We start from the raw sequence: 21,218 nt of genomic DNA, 5'->3' as shown, positions 1-21,218 counted from the left end.
GGGTAACATGTACCTCCATTCAAGCCTGGACCTGTCCATCTTCTCTCTCCTATTCCCATCAGGCCTCCGTGTCCTCACTGCCACAGTCCCCAGATTGATTTCTGCGACTCACCTGCAGCAGGCGCATCGACAGGGGCAGCCACAGCCTGGTCACGACGTTGGAGGAAGGGGGAAGAGCGTACGCCTTCGCACGAGGGGGAAGGGGGGTCCATGGATCGGACGGGAGAGAGTGTAGCAGAGGCAGTATAGAGGAGGGAGGAGTGGGGGTGATAGACGTTCTCTCAGCCCCGTCGAGGATGACTCTCGGCGCGCAGGCCGACCTGTTGGAGCAGCAAGGCTTGAGCGTGGCGGATAAGTTGAGAGAAGCGCGCCTGATACGGACGACCGACGACAAGGACTTGATATACAGGGTGGGGGAGGAGAGGGCCTAAAGAGTTCTCGGGGCCTCGAGAGGAAGCGTATTGGGGGAGGATGTTGTCGGAGCGGATTTTGGAGGAGGCGCAGGCTTGAGGTGCCCAGTAAAGCCAGTAAACGTGCTTCACTGCCTATCCATTGCATATCAGATCGAATTTATAACTAGAAGCAATCACAAAAGAAATGCGCGGTACCAACGGAAACGATCGTGAAAAGATATCGCCTGCTTTTCGTGCCCTGTTTTTCTGACGGGCCCGCGAAGCGGCTGATTGACAGCCACAGCGTCTGATCCCGACTTTCCAGCCATCTCACCCATCTGCCCACTGTGGTGTCAGCTGCCTCGTCCCCAGCCCCAGGGGGCCTACCTGGACGCGGCTATCAGACCGCAAGAGGTGGCGGTCAGGCCAAAGGCCGCCGCCAACACGCCCAGGTTCCGCCTGCCCCTGATCTCCCCGAAGACCACAACGCCCCAGAGGGAGGCGACCAGCCCCGGCGTAGCGGTAATGATGGGGAAGGTGACGGCCAGAGAGGTGAGGCGCTGGTTGGCGACAAACCAGGCGACCATGGCGACCGCCCACACGAGGCCCGCGAGGAAGGCGGGGAGCAGGGCGGCGGGGTAGAGCTCGAAGGGCCTGAAGGCAGTGGGGGAAAAGCCCGAGGGGCCCTTCTTGCCTCCTCGGCGGGAGTAGGCGCCTGCCAGGGCGTGGAGGAGGAGGGCGAGAAGGAAAAAGCTGGACGAGGCCAAGAATATCCCGGAAAAGTGTGCGAAGACGAAGTCAAGCATTTGCAGGTCTTGATATCTGGCGAAAGAGGAGTCAGGCTCGGCGGCGCGGTCCATGATGTGGTAGGAGGGGTTGAAGGAGGCGCCGAAGAAGAGGCCGGCCAGGAGGGCCGCCGAGGCCCCAAGGAAGACGCGGAGAGGCCCGGTGACGGAGGGAAGGAATGCGTCCGCTGGGCAAGGTCAAAAAGGAGAAGGGGCAGGGGGGTGTAAGGGGCGGATCGTGGTCAGAGTTCCCGGATGTGCGAAGGAGAGAGACACCCAAGGGGAGAATTTTATGGACTCGCGCGGGCCAGATATTTCCCGCCCACCTACCTCCGTGCTCATCGCGCCCGTCCCCTGTGAGCCCCCGCCCGCCGCGAGCGCCGCTCGTTCCCCCGAGGACCCCCTCTTCGTCATCCTCCTCCTCGTCCCTCTCGATCAGGAGGCTACTGCGAAGCGCTGGGCTCGCCAACCTGTGGGGCATCCTCTTCCTGCGATGGGCTCTCCGAGACGAGGCGGAAGAGGCATCGCGCGTGGACTCGGTCGGCTTGACGACGAGATAGACGAGGAGGGCGAGCAGAGCCGTCGCCGCCCCGGCGTAGTTCAAAACCGGCTTGGAGACTTGCTGCTTTTCCACGCCCAGGATACCGAAGGTGCTCGAGGCCCACCCCACGCACATATTGCTAATGCCCCAGATCAGCAGCGAGAGGCCAAGGCCTATGAGCTTGATGGCGGGGACGGAGAGGAGGTTCCCCGTGCTCCATAAGACGCCCCCCAGGAGGGCAAGAGGAGGCGTGGAGGGGAAGCCGCGATAGACTCCCACCCCTAGACCCACTAGCCACACAGCCCAACAGAAAAAGAATTGGAACGCAAGCCCATTCCCTGTCTCACACCTGTGATGTCGTACAATACAAAAATGAGGACGCGGGAATGAAAGGAAAAATAAGTCTTCGCTTAAGCTATAGTCCATATAAGTGCACAGCTGCCATCGCGCAGTCATGAATTGCACCCATGAATAAAAATTTCCCAACAAGTACCGCTGTTATGCTCGGACAGAGGGATCCAGCCAGTTAAGCCTGGAATCGCTTGCCTCATGGCCCATCCGTGGCGGGATGCTGGCAAATTTCACACTTACTTCTTCACAGGAATGTAATTGGATCCGAAACCCAAAGCTGCGACAAGTATGGCTAGGTAGCCAATGGTAGCATCGTTTGCCATCTCTTCACGCACTTGTGATCATCAAGTACCCACTTTCTGAAGTCCGAGTAGAGGGGTGTTGATGGCGACCGCTTTTTTTTTAACACCTTGTTTCAAATGAAATTGGGAGGAGAAAACATGACTTAGACCGCGTCAAGGACCAAAAAATGTGAAACACGTCATCCTTCACAAAGGAATTTTCTGCGGGGCTTGCACACGGTTTGAAACACACATGTCCATGTAGTCATGGTGGCGCCACAAGAAGAATGCCGCCAAAGGCGAAATATGAGGAGAGATGGGGCGGCTTGGGAACACTCGATTTTCAGTATATGCTGTGCTGACGTCAATAACAAAAATTTTAAGGGTTCATGATATGCAAAGATTAAACAAATCTCTTGTCTCAACATTCCTTTGACAACTTCAAGTCTGTGAGGTTTGAAAAGCACATCATCGCAACCCAACAGGTCAACTATCACTTGGAGGCTGGCAAACATGCCTGAGTGCGAATGAAAAATCTTTACGGCTCAGACAACGAGAGCGCCATTTTTATAAAAAGGAATGGTACGAGAATTACGCTTGTAACGACGCAAAGAAGTAGGTTTGAAATGAATCATCTTGTGCATGTGGAACAAAGAGATCGACGCCCTTAGAGAAATCGAGTTTGCCTCGACGGCAGCAATTGTACTTTGCGAGTGACTACAAAACCGTGCCATAAATATCATGCCTGTGACTTAAATATTCTATAGAACCTAACAATGGTAAGTGGCTGAATAGTGATCCTCATTTCCGAGTTTCTGCAAAGATATGTTCCCAGACGAGGCGAAACAGAGGATGACTTTCGGAACAATTCTTGCCCTGTCTCCACTTGCCTTCCTCCGCATTACACTCCAATCACATTTTAAAGTGTGACTTGAGACCTGAAGAGGAGGCGACTGTTCTGATCAGCCAACTGACATTCGCATCGGACTTCCACCTACTTCTCCTTTGAAGAAGCGACTGCTGCGTTGGCGTCACTGTGTCGTCCATTGTGGTTGATTACGAAAATTACTTCAGACTTTGAAATAAGGATTGATTATGTCGTGACTGTAAAGATATAGCCTTCAAAAGGCTCTTGGGGTATTCTGTAATGTCACAGATTTAAAAAAACAGATTATCTCTGTCATCGTTCTCTTAGAGCATGTGACTGTCATTCCTCTTGCCAGCTCACCTTCTATTGACAAGCTCGAGTATCTCTTCCATAGGTGATATGGACTCCCATAGTGCCACACCCTCATTGGAAACCAGGGCAACGTCCACTCCCACGCGCGCTCGATCTCCCTTCTCTTCGCGCGCCGCCCCCGTCTCCTCGCTCCCGCCCTGCTGACTTCTTTCCACCTCGCTTTTATCCTCCTTCCCTTTGTTTACCTCCTCTCCTATAACACCGCCATTTTCCAACAGAGCCCGGCAGCAGTCGAGGGAAAGCTTCAAAGCGTCTCGAAGATCCATGTCGGGCTCGTACTTTTCCTCCAGGACGGTCATGGCTGTCTCCGCGCCCCGCCCAACGGCGCAGGCCTTCCAAAGAGTGAAAGTGCCCGAGGGATCTGTTTTATAAATGCGCGGGAAAAGCTGCTTGTTGCTCTTGGTGGCGGGGTCTGGGGTCTCCTCTAGCAACCCTGCAATAAGGATACTGGATCCGTACGGGCGGCGCCGTCCTTGCATCGTGGCTTCCTGCTGCTTGGCGGCAATTACTTCCACAACCTCAGCCACAGGAATGTCCTCTCCAAAACGGTTTTCATGATCGGCTGCGGCTTGTTGGGCGGCGAGGAGAAGTGTGCGACTGTCTTGTCTAAGGCCTACGTGACTCAGGCATATGCCTTTAGTCAACCGCCAGAGCTTCGGAAGACCGCCTCCCTCAACAAGGGATAGAGGCTGTCTTTCACTTGGTGACCGCGAGGGAATGTAATTAAAAATGAAAAAAGGATAAGACAGAGTGTCGGGATTACGCCTGTGGTCCTTTCCATATGAGGTTCGTCATCTTCCACTGATGTCCCTCACGTCAGGCACTCTTTCTTGACAATTAACCCTCTCCACAACACCTCTATGCCGATGAAATTATTTCGTAATCCTCTCGTTCAATTTGACAGGCTCAATTTGACTCAGATAATGTTACTGGCCTCTGTGGGCACTCCGCCCGTATGCCATTCTCACCTCGGCGCAACCAACAATATCGCCTCTCCGAGAGAGAGCGCGATGAGAGGAGCCCCTCTTGACACAGCTCGAGCAGCAGCATCACTTTGAGGCAATTGACCCTTGGCATCAAAGCGTGTTAGAGGACTGATAGGGCTGAAGCTTTCGGCGAAAGTTCCAGATGACCATATTAAGTTGACGAGGACAAGGAGGAGGACCTTGGGGAGGTTAATCGAGGTGCCGTAGATCTCGAGCCTCGTGAGCATCCCCGACGCCGGCGTCAGAACTTCCGAAGAGGTTGCTATCGTTGTCATATTTGTGTGCAGAGGAATTCAATACCACATGTGAAGCGAAGGATCAAGGAAAAGTCGGACAGACTTTGAAAAAAAGGGAGGCAACGGACAGCGAGAGCTCCCGTGGGAGCCGTGGGAGCCGACCTGGCGAGCTGAGGCGAGCACTTCTTAAGCACCCAAATACACTAGTACCCTCCAGAACTACACGGCGTCACGAGCTTTTCATCGTTTCGCGCGTATTCTTACAGAATTTTTTATATCTACATGGAGACTGACGTCTTCCTCGGATAGGAAGTCCGGGCAGTCACATGAAGTCACTGATCTTCAGTTTTTACGCGCTGCCATCTCCATAATTCCAGGGGGGCAGCCTTCCCGTCGGTCGTTGAATTCATGCCTGAAACTCGACAAGATTTAGGGGATCTGCTTGATGACTTAGAGCGGGCTCTTGCGGTACGTATTTCGCCCTACACTGGCCAGATTTAAAGACGCACATGTCATTTTCCTCTTGCTTAGTGTGAAACTTTCGAAATATTGCGGTAAGAAAATGTTTTTTTTTGGATTTCTAGCGCATAGCAATGTATTGTAGGTATTTGTCTCTGGAGCGTAGCCCGCCCTATCCCTCTGATTTTCATTGCGTTCCTCATTTCTCAGCCTAAATGTATGACGCAAAGTTCTGCATGACAAACGTCTTGTTATGCTTTAGATACTCTTGAAACAACCTTGTCTTGATCGGACTTTAACCCCTACCTTGGTCTGGAGGTCATATAGTTCCTGACTGTTGTATACGTCTTGTCATGCACTTTTACAGAAAACGTACGAGACTATGAATTCATTGATTTCAGCGAGCAAGCCTACCAAGGGTGCGGTAGAGGATTTGGCCGCATATTCCTTTAAATTCAATCTTTCTCTCCATAACCTGCAGCTTGCGACATCTGACTTTGCATCCGCAGCAAATGTCAAGACTATTGAGCCTGACACTATGCAGAAAAGCGGTGGTTCATAATCAAAGATGAGCCAGCCACGAAGCTACTGGAGAATTCTGTAAGAAAAATGTTTAAAGTTGAAAATGCTAACAGTGAAGTGATATCCTTTTTTAATGGAGTGTTGAGGTGAAGTCTAGCATCGTAGGGGAAAGCAGGATTCTGTGTCTTCCATTCTACACCTTGATAAAGCGAAGAAATCCGACAAAACCAAAGAGATTGTTCAAGTTTAAGATTTGTAAGCGTACAACTATGAACTTCTTCTCTCTGTAGGCCTGAGTGGTCGTATGCATACGATTCATGAAGTGAATCAGTATCGCTGGATTTTGCTTAGGAGTAAAGCACAACTAAGAAAATATGCTGCCTGGCAGGCATCCTGAGACATGAGGCAAGCGACGTAGCAATTGAATCCTAATTTAAGCCAGGGCATCTGTATGACTCTGTTAGTTAATTGATGAACCAATGAGCTTTAAAAAAAAATCGTTGCGCGTAATGTAGTTTTAATTCTCCGCCTTGAGGTGCGGGGCCATTTCGGACAAGGTTCTTTGGACGGAGATGGCAGCATGTGTCCCTTCTCCAAATTGGTCCGTGTGGTAGTTGAAATGCTGCCTTAAAATTCTGCTCGGTCATCCTGCCTTCGCATTCACTCCTTTCGAGCTGTCGGGTTCCTCACGAGGCCTCCGGGAGCGGATTGCGCAGAAAGGCGACCCGGAGACACAGAGACCATACACCGACTAAATTGCACTGGACGATACGGCATGGCGACGACGATGGCCAAGCATTGCTACGTGATTATTCGCCTTGTCATTCAGGGAGAAATGATGACACATGTGGGACGGTCTTTACATGGGAAGAGGGCATGAAAACAACATGGCCTGGCGGGATGGAGCGTCACACCTGTGTATGCGTTCGATCCACAAGCAACTCACCATTTGCGTCGGGGCCTGTCTCCAATCTGCTTTAGGCTACTTTTCTCTAATTTAGCCTATTCTATACAGACAGAGACACACAGGGATCATGGGAGACTCATGGGAAGATGATGACTTCACCCCAGTGGTGCCTCAAGCAGTGGTGCTGCCAACCAAGACATCCTGGGACGATGAGGATCTGGTAGGTCGTCCGCTACCCTTGAAGTGCTGCCCCTTAGTGTACTCATGCGCCCTTTGACGATTTTCGTCGAAAGTTTGGCCTGTGAAATGATTTGGAATGCTATAAGCTTATGCAAGGAAGAAAGTTGACTTGTACATATCTTGCGTATGCTTAAGCTAGGCTTTGATCCAGTTGTTACGAAGAAGGGCGCAAAGGCAAAGTTTTTTTGCGCGTAAATGCGCACTATATTGGCCGAAGTTGCATGCATGTGTCGTTAATATACGAAGAGAGAGGGAAGCTCGCTCACCGGTCGCTCAGAACCATCATTTTCGGTTCCCTTTTCCGACATGGCATCACAGCCAGAGGACCCTAACGCGGGCAAGACACCGGAGGAAATCGCAGCCGAGGCCGAGCGGCGGAGAAAGGCGGAAGAGGCTCGACAGGCGAGGGCACGAAAAAATGCGGAGCGAGCAGAATTGCGGCGGCAGGCGGAAGAGGAAGCGGAGCGGATGGCCAAAGAGACACCGGAGGAGCGCGCCCTGCGGGAGCGCCAGGCTGTGGAGAAGGCGGACTACGCCATGGCCGACGAGCTCTTCGGCCCCCCCGGCCAGCCCAGCAGTCGGCCCTTGTCCTCCCTCTCTCTCTCTTCCTCTGCCTCCTCCGTGGGCGCAGGCAAGGTGAGCGAGAGGGCCCGAGGCCCCGGCATGAGCGTGAAGGCCGCGCTGTGTGCTCACCTCCCCTTCCCCCTCCCCAGGCGCCCAACGCACCGACAGTCCTCAAAGCTCCCGGGGACTTCACGGCCCTGGCCAAGAGCCTGGGTCCTCAATTCAAGAAGGCGGCCAGCAGCAAGGACGTGACCGGCTTTGTATTGGAGCTGTTGGCCCGCGGGGGGAAGGATCCTGTGGGGGTGGAGGACTTGAATGAGCTGATCAAAGGTCTGCAGGCGCTGGCCGTGGAGAAGCAACGGCTTGCGGACGCGAACCGCAATAAGATCGGGGCGAAGCAGAAGGCGCTGGCGGCGAAGAAGAAGGAGCACAAGGCAAAGAGCGCGCAGCACAAGGAGGTGTTCGGCGCCGACTTCGACGAGGACGACCCCGACATGGACCAGTACTACGCCATGGAGGACGTGCGTGGGGCCTGGAGGCCTGGTTATCGGGCGGGGGTCTGGGGTTGGGTTCGTGCGCGCTTCTTTTTAGTCCGTTCTCTCACACGCGGCGTGTTTCCCCGACCTCGGGACGCGGCTCCGAGCACCTTGCCTTCTCACGGCGGGCTCTGGCCTACCGCCTTTCCTCCCTCCCTTCCCCTCACTCCACAGGAGTTCATGTAAGGGCACTGTAACCCCGGTTCCGCTTGACGAAGGCTGGGAGCGCCCTTTCGGTGGGATAAAATGGATGCTTTACCGCTGCGCTTCGGCTGAGGAAGAGAGAAATGCGAGCGGGGATCGGGGTCCTAGAAACGAAGAAAGGAGAACAAGTTCCTGGCCAAAGAAAAACAAGACAAATACCCTCTCCAGGCCTGGGCCCATTACTTTTTTTTGCTGTTTCTTATACCTGCACTCGTGCTTCTCTAGTCTGTCGAGACCTTACCTGATCTTCCTCCCTCCATCGCCCCCCGCCCCCCCCATCCGAGCAACCCTAGCAAACATTACCCGCGTCCTCCGTCCGCACCCACTTGTTCGACCCCGCCCACAGATTCACGCCCCGCCCTCTCCCCCTCCCGCGGCCCCCCCGGACAGCCCCCGCCCCCCCCCCCTCCCCTGCCTCGCGCTTTCCGAGCAGAGCCGGGCCCGTCGGGACAGGTGGTGGCGGGACCAAGACGATGTCCTCGCGCGTCACGTCTCGCGGGAGTCTGGTCAAAAGCGCCTGGATCTTGGGCCACTCCCGCGAGGCGAAGGCTGAGACCGTCATGCCCTCCGCGAATGCCTGCGACCAGCTGCCCTTCCGGACCTTCCACGACCCCTGAGCTTGCCCCTCCTCTGCCCCTTCCTCCTGCACTACTTCCATCCCCAACAGAGACACCACCACATTCAGACCCAGCAGGGTTTCTCTGGACCGGGGTCGCCCCCCCGCATTGAGCCTCAAAGTCCCCGCCGCCGTGATGAGGAGCAGCTCTTGATGCTGATGCTCCACACGCAGCTCCTTCCCGTCTGCCGACCACACGTAGAATAACCTGACACTGCCGGGTTTTCGGGCTCCCGGCGCCGACCGCACGACAAACTGCTGCCCTGGCTGGGCTGGAGGCCGCCGAGGGCCCCCGTCTTGCCAGGGGTGCCTCCCTCGTCCGCCGGGAAGAGCGGCGTTCCTGTACTCCACAAATCCGGGCGGCATACGATGCATGAGGGGAGGGGGTGCAAAGGCAGAGGGGTGCCCGAAATCAAGTACAGGACCTTCGTGCCCGAATCCATCCCCCGGCACCTGCCAGCCTGGTCCCCCCACGACAGTGTAAGAAAAAGGGGGATCTCCTCCTCGACCGCCGGTGCCACGGCCAAAAGAGCCCCTCATTCTTCTTCCTCTCCCAATTCCTTCTCGAATGAATGGCTGAGCATTCCCTCGGCCCCCCTCCCTTCCTCGCCCAGCACCTCGAAACGCACGGCCGCCTCTATCTTCTCGACGGGGACCATTGCGATGATGCCTGTCTCCCGGCGCCTCATCCTCTGGAGTGATCAAATCATCCAGGTCTTTACTCAGCTTTTCTTGAATCTCCTCTGGTGTCGCTGGCATCGTCGAGATCTGCGATAATTTTATAATTGTGTGCGGAAAGGACAACGAAATAAAAAGATGCTCATCGTCTGCTTTGGGGAAAGGGGCATTGGTACACTCATGCTTCTCGCGGGACAACATGTTGCCGCACGCTCAAATGCACATACGTAGCCATATCGAAAACGTCTTATCGAGAACCCGCGACACGGTGTGACTGGTCGCGCGGGTCTCACACTCGCAAACCGTGGACGGGGTGGCTGACCGGGGGCGGGAGGTCGGCTTGCTCTTTCTCGCCATGCCGTCACGCGCATGACCTTGGCCTTCCGTAAGGCTTTAAGTCCCAGCAGCCGGCCAACCAGTGGTGCCCACGCCGAGCGGTGGCGAGTAGACCAATTATTGCGGTGTGCAGGTTACGGTGACTTTGTTCGAAACAGTGCTCACATCACAGCACCCACTCCAGAGACACGGTAGAAGGAGCGGCGACGGCACGCTAGTAGCATAATGCAGCCGCCTCTGTCACCCACTTCCACCGCGAGTCCGGTCCAAGACTTCGCATATTGGAAGCAGAAGGCAGTCCAGCTCGAGAATGAGGTGAGGATAGAGCAAGTGGACAGGGTCCTTGACGGATCTTAGTGCTGACATTTGTGCCATACCCTTAGTTGGTAGCATTGAAGGAGCGCTCCATCAAAATGTTTTGCCGGACGGAGGCTGAGGAGGAAGGTATCATCAACAAGCTGATAAACCGCTTGGAAGAGCTCAAGAAAGAGAAGGAGCACCTGGCTGTAGAGGTCGAGCGAGAAGAAGAGGTACGGGGGGGGGGCGCACGAGCCGAGAGGAGACGGCAGGGACTTTTGTGTTGGATTCGAGCGCTGTCATACCCTCATCTGTGTGTCCTGCTCTCTCGATGTATCACCTTAAAGCGCATCGTTGCGAAATACTTGAATGCGACCGATTTCAAATGCCTACCTGGCAAGACCACGCGCGTTTTACGCCACTTTCATGTTGAATGTTTGTTGACAGCTTAAACCAAGCGCATCCCTCGTCTGTGTATACATTCCGAACAGATGATATCCAACACGCTTCAAAAGAAGCTCACTACATTGCAGCAAGAAAAAGTAGACCAGGAGAACCAGCTGGAGGCAGAGCAGGAGGCCATCGTCAACAAACTCGGGTACGCCAGTAGCGCCACCGTTCCTTGATTTGCCGTACTGACAGCCATCCTTTTGCCCTCGTGGAACAATCACAGTGCGGAGATTTCGAAGCTGCGCAAAGAAAAGGAGACCCTAATGACCGAAATAGAGCGGGAAGAAGAACATCTGACCAACAATCTCTCTCGCAAACTGACGAGAGAGCGCGCGGAGAAAGAGGCATTGGAAGCCCGGCTGCTGTCGGAACGGAAGCAAGTGCGTTTGTGTGAAAATCCGAAGATCTCACATAGGTGGTTTACATTTGTGCTCTGACAATCAGTGCTAAACATTTCCTCTTATTTTGTGCAGGTGCTGGAGTCGAGGGCATTGTTGAAGGAGGATGCCTGTCTGATAACACAGCTGAAGGCCGCCGTGGAGCCGCTAAAAGACGAGGGCGCCCTAAAGCTTAAGGACAGGGAATCCATTTTACAAGTGCGTACATGGGAGGAAACATGTTCCCATGGAAGACATACTCATGACACGACCTGCTGCACAAAATTCAGGTGTCAGAGCGCCTCATAAATCGCCTCTCGGTAATAGAGAGCGCAACGAGCGACAAAGAGGAAGACGAGGAAAGCAAGGAAGGGACAGACAGTATCAGCAGCATCGGAGCCACTGCAGGCGGTGGTAGCAGTCGTGGCAGCAGCATTGCGGGCGGAAGCGATGTATAAAGGGAAGAAGGAGACAAAAGCGTTTGAAACAAGCCATAGGGAATTTCACCTTTGTATTTTGATATTGTGACATTGATACTTATAAATCGAAAGATCTGTCCACGGTAGCTTTGAAGGCGATGTGTGCATGTATACTTCCGCACATCCATTGAGTTGTTGCTTGTCAGAGGTGAAAACTTGCTCTCAGAGTGTCCCATTTTGCTTTGAAACTTTCTCCCCAGCAAAACCTCTTCAACTTGTCATAGAATGGTGAACAATTTAGAATGAATGAATCACTGTTCTGTTCAAGCTCGCAATTGATGGCCAGGCGGTGACAAAAGAGCGTTTTGCACACACTCACGTTGAAGACATTGAGAAGGGGGTCATCAGGGACAAAACACATGTGGCACCGATGTTGTTTTATTTTGGCTTCGAAGGCCGCAAATTTTGTCCAATTCAACCTTCTTATTTTTCACGTTGTAAAGTAGTCCCGTTTGGCATCTAAGCACACAAAAAATAAGTCGACTGGTTCGCAGGGAACATGACGACTCTGAAACGCGCGGCGCACACTGAAGTTCCGTGGACGCAAGTAAGCGCCTTTCACTCCATCTTCCATCGGTACCTTATATTCTAGCCGTGTATCCAAGCTCATCGTCCAGATATGGCTTCGGGTTGATTATATTGTCGCACACGCATCCGCACAGGGGCGGGCTTAGTGTAGGAGGGCAATGAAACGGCGATCTTGGGGCGAGCAGCAAAGAATGCACATGCTATGCGAGCACCCATGCATTGCAATGCGTAGGAACTCGTCTGTCAGCTTCCGTGAAGCATGATCATCAATTAATCTTCAGGTATGCTTGTCTTTTATCTCGCAGGCCAGGGGCGCGGGGAGATCTATGGCCATCTAGCGGTGTATTTTTCCCTTTCCATATTTCATTTCTCGTGGAAGGGAAGGGCCGGAACAACGAGCTTCTTAGCTAAGCGACGAAAACCGGAATACCCGGCACTGCTGACCACTAGCTGTTCTTAGATCCTGGCACTGGAGCATGCGGGCACGTCTCTTGCAAGTAAGAAGGGTGCGAAAGCGAGTTCGGGGGGGCGTGGCAAAATCCCTCTAATCTAGAGTTACCTACCACCTCTTTCTAAAAACTCAGGCCGCGGGTGTGGGATGGCCTCCTTTGTCGAGAAATCAGGAATCCGAGCCAGCAGAGCTTGTAAATCTTTCCATTATGGACGAGGATACAGGTCACAGCTACGAGCATTTGCGGAGGAGTGAGTCCAGCGCTTCAGGAATGCCTCCCAAACAGCGTTTGGGCCAAAGCATCGTGGGAGGGGAAACCATCTCAGGGAGGATCCGGAAGCATCTTGGGCTTGGAGCGCCGGACGTGGATAGTCAAAACGGGCAAACTTCTGAGTCAGGAAGCACTTTCCGCCCTCCTGTCGATGCCGCCTCCATCCCAGCAGCCACGGCGGCTGGGAAAACGTGGAGGAGTCACGCCAGTCAGACTCATCACGGCCACGACCGACCGTCCTTCCGTGTCATCGGCGTACAAATTTCGCACCTCACTCGTACGGGACAGTTCCTATTCTGTACCCTTGGGGTGTTTTCCTTCTTGCTAGTGTACGGCTTTTTGCAAGAGTATATGGTCATTCATGTATTCGAGCGTCGCCTAGGAATCTTTTTGACCCTCTGCCAGTTCTCGGGCTATTCCTCTCTCGCAGCCCTGCATCGACTTATCCACGCGGACACGCCTCGGAGGATCCCCTTTGGCTACTACATCCTCTTGGCCTCCCTGCAGGCGCTCATGCAAGGTCTGACAAACCTGTCTATGCGTTGGCTGAACTACCCGGCCAAGATGTTGTTTAAGTCCTCACGCGTCATTCCCACCATGCTCGTGGGCATTTTGATCATGAAAAAGCGATACAAGGTACGTTGCGACACTTGCTTGCAGGTGTGAGATACCTTCGCATTCGAGGAGAGCCACTAGTCGCTCCCAAAGCATGTGCTCCTTGACGCTCCAGCTTGTGGCCAGACCTGTGGTCATTCCGTTTTTGTTGATTGAGTATCGCATGCCCATACGGCACACGAACAGGTAAAGGACTACGTGGTGGTAGCGCTCCTGTCCTTGGGCCTCGTCTTCTTCGTGCAGGCCGACGTCAAGGTCTCGCCCTCCTTCCACCCTCTGGGGATCATCTTCATCTGTATGGCCCTAGCCGTGGACGCCGCCATTGTCAACATCCAGGAATTTACACTCCGCAAATATGATGCCTCGCACGACGAGCTTATCTTCTACTCCTACGGCTTGGGCTCTATCATCCTCTTCATCTACTGTCTCCTCTCTTGGGAGCTTTTCGAGGGTATAGTCTTCCTTCAGTCGCACGGCTTGCGGGCAACCTGCTGTTTGCTCGTCTTTTGCTCCTGTGGCTACTTTGGCGTCACGTGTGTGGCTGCACTGACCAAAAAATTTGGAGCTCTGGCCTCGACCATGACCACCACCGCCCGCAAGGCGCTGACGCTCTTCCTGTCCTTCTTCATTTTCCCCAAGCCCGCCACCGGCATGCACGTCGTCGGGGGGCTTCTCTTTGTCTCCGGACTCTCCGTGAAAGCCATTCCCACCGGCAGAAATAAGGATGACCCCTCCATCGCGACTTCGTATTTGCCCTCCTCGTCAAGCGTCGCACTTAAAGCTCAACAAACGCGTTCATTGCTGTCCTCGTCGGCTGTCAAAACTATTGGCCCCACCACTACTTCTGTTACAGCGATCAGAAGAGCGACGGAAGAAGGAGGCGGAATCAACATGGAGTTGGTGTAGATACGAGTTTCCAAAGTACGTATCAAGCGTGTATGATTTAATGCATGAAATAGAGGCTCCAGGTGGGATAGTGGGATGCGGGCGAAAAGTCGTGTAGGCCTGTTTCTGGTGGAAGGCTGCGAATCTTCTCCTTATCAATTACGGTGGATTTAAAAAGCAACAAACTGATAGGACCTGTGGACATCTTGTCGAACAAGAGGAAGAGAAACATGTTCCTTTTTTGCCGTCAAAGTCCGAGGATTTAAAACGCGATCCAATCCCCGCGGTGAGGCTATACATCTTACGGATTTAATCCATACCACGTTCGAGCCAAAGATGGCATAGAGGCGAAAGATTAAGGTGAGACACGGCCCGCAAGCTGCTCTATCTTCTGCGCTATTCGACGACGCAATTCTCCCATGGCATCGGAAGAGACGTGGGCCCCCAACCCTGTCGTGTCCAGTCTCGAGCCCTTTCCCCCAGCTACCGAGCATGTCCCAGAGCCCTCATCGTTCTCTCCTTCCTTCGCGACAGAGCCCCTCCGAGTTGCCACACCGCTTCCTTGGGTAACGAAGAGGTGGGCTAAATATTCAGTCATGCCTAAGAGGTACATACCACAGTCATATCCATTTTCCTGTTGCGGGCAATCGTTGATGGCATCAACTCGCGGACATTGCCTTCCCGCTATTACGTCCCTTCCCTCAAGGATGGTAAACATGCGCCAAAATTGAGCGGCTGTCTTCATAGCAGCGCTTTCATTTCGGCCGCAGCTCGAATCGAAATGAAAAAAACTCCCGCTCTTTTCCTCGCCTTTGCCACCGGTACAAAATACTAGGAGACTCCTACTCGCAGATAAATTGAGAAGAACGTGAGGAAATGGGTTACGAGTACGCGAGATGACTTGAATGTGATACCGCACAAGTCCATACAAGCGTTCTAGAATCCTATGTAAGGGCGGTATAAATTTTATACAAAACGGTAGGTTTAATGTTCATCATTGAGGCGTTATAAAGAGAAAAGGGGTTCAAATCGCAAACAAACTTTAGATAATCGGACAAGAGAAGATATCATATCAATATCGAGAAAGCTTATCGTACCAATGCGTGCAGCCGGAAAAAAACTCCTCGGCGTCATTGATCGGGATAAATACTATACTCCGAGTGTCCAATCGTAGCCCACCGGCAAGTTCTTTTAAGTCTTCTTCATCTGTTTTGCAAAATTCTCGAATCACTCTTCCCAAAGGATGAGCTGATCCCTATCTTACCGCTGGTTCCATCGCTTTCCCGACCAACAGTGCCTACGCACCCCTGAACTTACCTGTACACTGTATCAGCATGCATGATACTACTACAGGGTCCAAAAAGAGTAAATCGGGCCGGCCGGCGAATTCCTCATGCTCGAGCACTCGGAAGTAGAAGTTGATGCATCGGTCATTTAGCCATGCAGGTGCCTTGAACAGGTGAAGGTCGCCGCGTGTCATCTGGGCTTCATCTTGATAGTAAAATAGAACCTCCTCCGCGCTCATTGATATGCATTCAGAGCGAAGGCGTGGATACCAGCGTCTTGCGAAGGTGTCTGCTTTGTATTGAAAGAAACGGGAGGATTATGAAACGAAAGGAGTCTGGCAAAGTATTTTTTTCCCTTGTGCAACAAAGAATTACACCATAAGTTGGATTATGTGTACTGTGGTTGCAAGAGGGATAAACAAGGTGACATGGTTATGACGGGAATGTCGGAAGCTTGTACCACCTCAATTCTTATACATAAAAATGTGCACGCACATCTCCTCGTAAGGCGAATGTTTTCATGCCCAACTATTTCTGCATCCTTTTCACAGCAAGTGTTATAAGGAGAGCTGTTCAAGTAACAACATTGTGCGACTTTCGTTTCTAAGCAGCAACGCTTTAAAATCATCGATCTGACTCCGAAGCCACACGATCTCTTGTTCTTGTGCTTGAACGCGCTGTTTTCATGAGCAAGACAGAAAAGCGATGGGATTACATGGGATATGTGGTTCCACAATAAAACAACCCTGAAATTACCATCAAATCTACCTAGAACTCACGTCTTCAAGCGTTTTGATGAGGTCCTCCTGGTGCCTTGCAAAGTCGACCAATACGCGAAGCTTGGCAGGCAAAGCGTCGTTAAAGCTGTCGCGACGACTTTCAGCCCTCTTCATGCCGTGATGATTTCTCTCATGATATCGAGGCGAGTTAGTGGGGACACCCTCCATGCAAGTCGATAGAATCGCGCAGATGAAAACNGCAGTTTGAGTCTTGTTTACGTGCCCACCTTGAACGCCCGGTCAGGTGGGGAGACCTCGTGAAATAGCGCCAGCCACACTCCTCCTTCTACGACGAGAACGCCTTTTCCTGCGATGAGCACCAATTGTTGGTCGTAAGATGTAAAGTTGCGCCGCGTGCAGGCCATGTCACATACTGCTCTGCACCATGGCTTGTACTCGCCCAAGAAAACCTCCTGGCTCCGGCGAGTCTGCGCGGCCTAAAGGAGGGAAAAAAAAGGAGGAAATCGAACAAAGAAAGTCCAACCTCCTAGTATTGCTCCTATCTCATAAGTGACTTTTTTCCACGATAACTGTGGCCATATGACATGTATGATGATGGCTGTCCCGACGCGTCTCAAGACCCCTAGGACTACCATTACAATGCTTGAGAAACCAGCATCATCTCACGATGTGTCGGTGTACTTCACACATACACTACCCCCACAGGTGCCTAGCTATGTCAACTGATGTTTTGCAGGCATGCCGTGCGGTGATTTGTGCTGTTTCGCGGTCTGTCCTACTCGTCACAATCATAAACGCCCTGGCCCACCTAGCTGCTTTCCCTTCCTCGCAATTTTCCGCGAATGCTAGGATTGTCTTCTTTTCGTTGTCGACGGGATTCTTATTCTGTCTTCTAGCCTATTTAGATCCCTTAGTTGCGTCCGTTCTTGGACTTTCAGCATTTTGCGTAAGCGGTCACACACGTAACATTTCCCTCGCTATGTCGGTAGCGCCTTCGATGATTCTTGTTTTTACATCGCAGACGCTCCGAACGAGCCTGTTCCACACACCACAGACACCACCGGTGCCTAATATGGGTTTGTGGTGGTATTTAATGGCGGAAGTATTCGCACAGTTTGACTCCTATTTCCGACTCGTCTTCGCTGCGCACCCTTTCCTCTACGTGCCTCCTTTGGCCTTCCGAGTCCTAACAAGCGGGTCGGCAAAACCTCTTCCACGGCGCCTTCTCCGTCTCTTTTTCATGGTCATGGCCGGGATCGCCATTCTCTTCCATCCTCACCCCATCTTACTCCAACAAATCACCATGGATGTCGCCTTGCTCACACTGCATCCTACCTTGCTGATGGCGCTTCCATCCAAGATCTTGCTTCTGGGTGTGGGTATGGGGGTACCTCTGGTTCTTTCTCCTATCATGTCATATTTGTGGCTAGATGCTAGATCTGGAAACGCGAATTACTTGTACTTTCAGACCTTGGTGTGGTCGGCATTGAATGCATTACTGTTGCTGGAAGTGACGGTAGTGTTGGTGCGGGAGGCGGCGGGGGCGGAGGGACGGGGCCTAAGGAAAGACAGGCGGAGAGAAAGCCACCAGGAAAATAACAAAAAGAAATGACTGTACAAAGACGAAATCTATATGGAAAGACAGGCGGAGAGAAAGCCACCAGGGAAATAACAAGAAATGACTGTACAAAGACGAAATCTATATGGAAAGACAGGCGGATAGAAGCCACCAGGGAAATAACAAGAAGAAATGACTGTACAAAGACGAAATCTTTTTAATGAAAAAGTATGCAGGCAGGACAGTCGAACTCACGCGGGGAGGACCCGGTACCCGAATCCTTCCCTCGTCATTCTCGTCTACCTAATGTACATCCTTGTCCATAAATCCATCTCAGAACTCCTGTCCATCGAAAGCGAGCATATTGAGCGAGTGGAGGACCGCAAGAGAGGCGGCGAACAGAAGCACCATCAAGAAGATGCGGAGAAGGGGTAGGAGGGGCAAGTTCTCGGGCCGCGAGGCACTGAGCAAACGCCGCACCTGCCTGGCCACAGGCAAGCTGGAGACGTAGACTGTGCCAGGCCCTTGTACGAGACAGATACTCTGGCTCTTCCGAGCCCACTCGGCACCGGAGAGAGGGCGGGCCTGCGCCCCTGTCGAGGACAGGTTGACGGTCACGCCCTCTGTTACCGCGACGATGGCCGATATACTCACGTACATCTTCTGTCCCAGCCCCAAATTTGTCTCCACGATCGACCCGGGTGCGTGCAGGAAGACAGTAGCACCCCTGGCAGAGCTTGGAGAAGCCACGACGCGAGTCATGAAAAGTTGCTCTGTGTTGACACCCGCCTGCAAACACATGCGCCGGTGACTGACGCTGCCTGTGGACGCCAGGTAGCTCTCGTTCTGTAAAAGCAACGCCATGCGGTCCTCAACCTTGATTGGCAAGATTTTTCCGGCATGCGGAGCTGCGAGGCCCAGGAATCCCAAGGGCTCGCTTCCGTCATTTTGGTAGATCTCGTCCGGGTCCGTGAAAAAAAAAAAACTGTCACCGTCCCGCCTTCTCCTATTTAAATTAATGCCAGCGCTAGCATACAGAAAATTTATAGGTGACGCGCTCCTTACTTTCTGACCTGCTGCCAAATGGAACTGCAGAATTTGATTTCCGCCGTCATCGCCACCGATGATCAGATAGGCTGGTGGAGTCTCTTCTTGTGACTCTGTTGGAACGTTTGGTTGTAGTGGTTGACCATCTACGGCAGGCGCAGCAGGAGCGGGTGGCACAGCATGCATTCTCGCGCCAGTGATCCTGGACTCTTTTCCTCCTGAGTCAACGTCTGGTTGATGTAAGAAAGTTATCAGTACGTCTCGCCAAAGCAAAGGTTTAAGTAGATGCCTTAGAGAGAAAAATAAATACGAGTAGTAAAACGCGACAAGAGATATCGTGGATAGTGTAGACCCGCTATCTATAGGTGTAGCATGCCTGTGCACTGAATCTCTTTTTGCAATTTGTATTTCTAAACGGAGTACTGTCTGTGCCAGCCCGCCCTGGGAGGAGCCTCTGTGGGCGATGCCGTAGGCGCCGACAAGAACTTGGCGAGGACACTCGATTCTTTGCACCAGGACTTCCGAGCCCTCTCCGGGTTCAGAGTGGGCCGTGGGCCGGCACGATTTGCGTTCATGGGTAAACATGTTTCCGTTCGTAATCTGCGGTCGCGCTTCTTATGGTAGCGCTCTCTGCAGTTGACACAGGGAGGCCGACTCTGGTGGATGATCGCTGTGTGATACCGCCCTTTTCTGTCTGCTGCGAACAAGGGGTCACTTGACGTTCATGCACCCATCTGAACAGGAAGTAAAAGGATAAAACTTTAATTAGTGGCATCCCAGAGGAGAACGGGATGGCGACTGATACTCAGCCTGCGGGTGCGACCTCTGGACCTGAAGGGATGAACGGGTCTAGTGATGGTGGCGGAGGGGGAGTTGTTTGCACCGTGGATAAAGCCTTGTTTCTGGAGCGCATGCGTCGCATTTACAAGAGCTGGAAACGGCAGAAGACTAGTACTTGGTAAGTGAGACAAAGGTTTGCCCGGCAGTGTTAGTGGGGTGGCAAAGCCTTAATAGCTGCGGAGGGAGGGGGAAGGGGAATTACGCGCGAGTCTCTAGAAATGCGAAAGCACTTCGTCTCTCTTTCCAGATACGAGGTATGGACTCCAATGGATCCTTCGCTAATTATTCATTGTTATTTATATGGTTGTGATTGCTCACGGTCCTTATGCCCGCACATGTACATGCTAGGGGAAATGCTTCCGCTTTGGCGTTCGTCTTCGGTGGCTCTACCGACGTCACGTACAGCAAGTCGCTGGCTCTCATGTACCACCTGTTTGGCGTCGAGCTACAGCACGTCTTGCTCGTCCTCCTCCCAGACAAGGTGCTCATCGTGGCTGGCGCTGGTACGCACCAGGCGCTGCGGGCATATGGCGCGGAGGGGAGCAACGGCGGGGGTGGTGTCAAATCGGAAGAGGATGGGGGAGACTTGCAGGTGGTCGTGTCACGGTGGGACGAGGGGGAAGGTCAGACACTGACAGAGACAGTCGAGGAAATCAGAGCCAGCGGTAAAGCAGGCAGCGGCAACGAGTCGGTCGAGGGCCCGTCAAAGGTGGGCGGGTTGACCAAGGACAAGGCGGAAGGGCCGCTGGCGGAGAGGTGGAAGAAGCTCTTTCCTGGGCCCGCGGACGCCCCTGTCGCCGAAATCGTTGACGTGGCGGCGCCGATGGGGCTTCTCCTCGCCTTGAAGGACGAGGTGGCGGCCAAGAACATGGAGGTGGCGGCCCGGATCACCTCCAAGGTCTTCAAGAAGTGCCTGGTCCAGCGCATCGAGGACGTGATCGACGAGGACGCCAGCATCCGGCACGACGCGCTGGCCGAGGAGGTGGAAAGCGTGGTCAGGGACCCAAGCAAGATCGACCTGAAGGTCCCCAAGGAGGACATGGAGAGCTGCTACTTCCCCATCGTGCAGAGCGGGGGCGAGTACGACATCAAGGCCAGCGCGGAGACGACAAGCAAGCCCCTCCAGCAGGACATTATCCTTTGCTCTATGGGGGTCTCCTACCGCGGCTATTGCGCCAATGTCGCGCGCACCATTCTGATCGACCCGCCCAAGAAGGTGCAGGAGGCTTACAAGGCCCTGGCCTCGACCTTCGAGGCCTGCCTGGACGCCATGCGCCCCGGTGAGCCCCTCAAGGCGGTCCAGGAGGCTTGTCGCGCCCATCTGGAGAAGAGGCATCCCGAATATCTTCCCTTTCTGCCCAAGACTCTCGGCTCCTGCATCGGCGCCGAGTTTCGAGACCCCACGCTCCTGCTGAACGCCAAGGCCGTCGCCACCTTCAAGCCACGCATGTACTTCAACCTCGTGGTGGGCTTTCAGAACGTTCCCTTGACGCCCCAGGACCGAAAGCGGGCCAAGGCAG

Source organism: Nannochloropsis gaditana, assembly GCF_000240725.1.
Source record: "Nannochloropsis gaditana CCMP526 unplaced genomic scaffold scaffold021, whole genome shotgun sequence".
Taxonomy (NCBI): domain Eukaryota; class Eustigmatophyceae; order Eustigmatales; family Monodopsidaceae; genus Microchloropsis; species Microchloropsis gaditana.
This window is presented reverse-complemented; position numbering follows the sequence as displayed.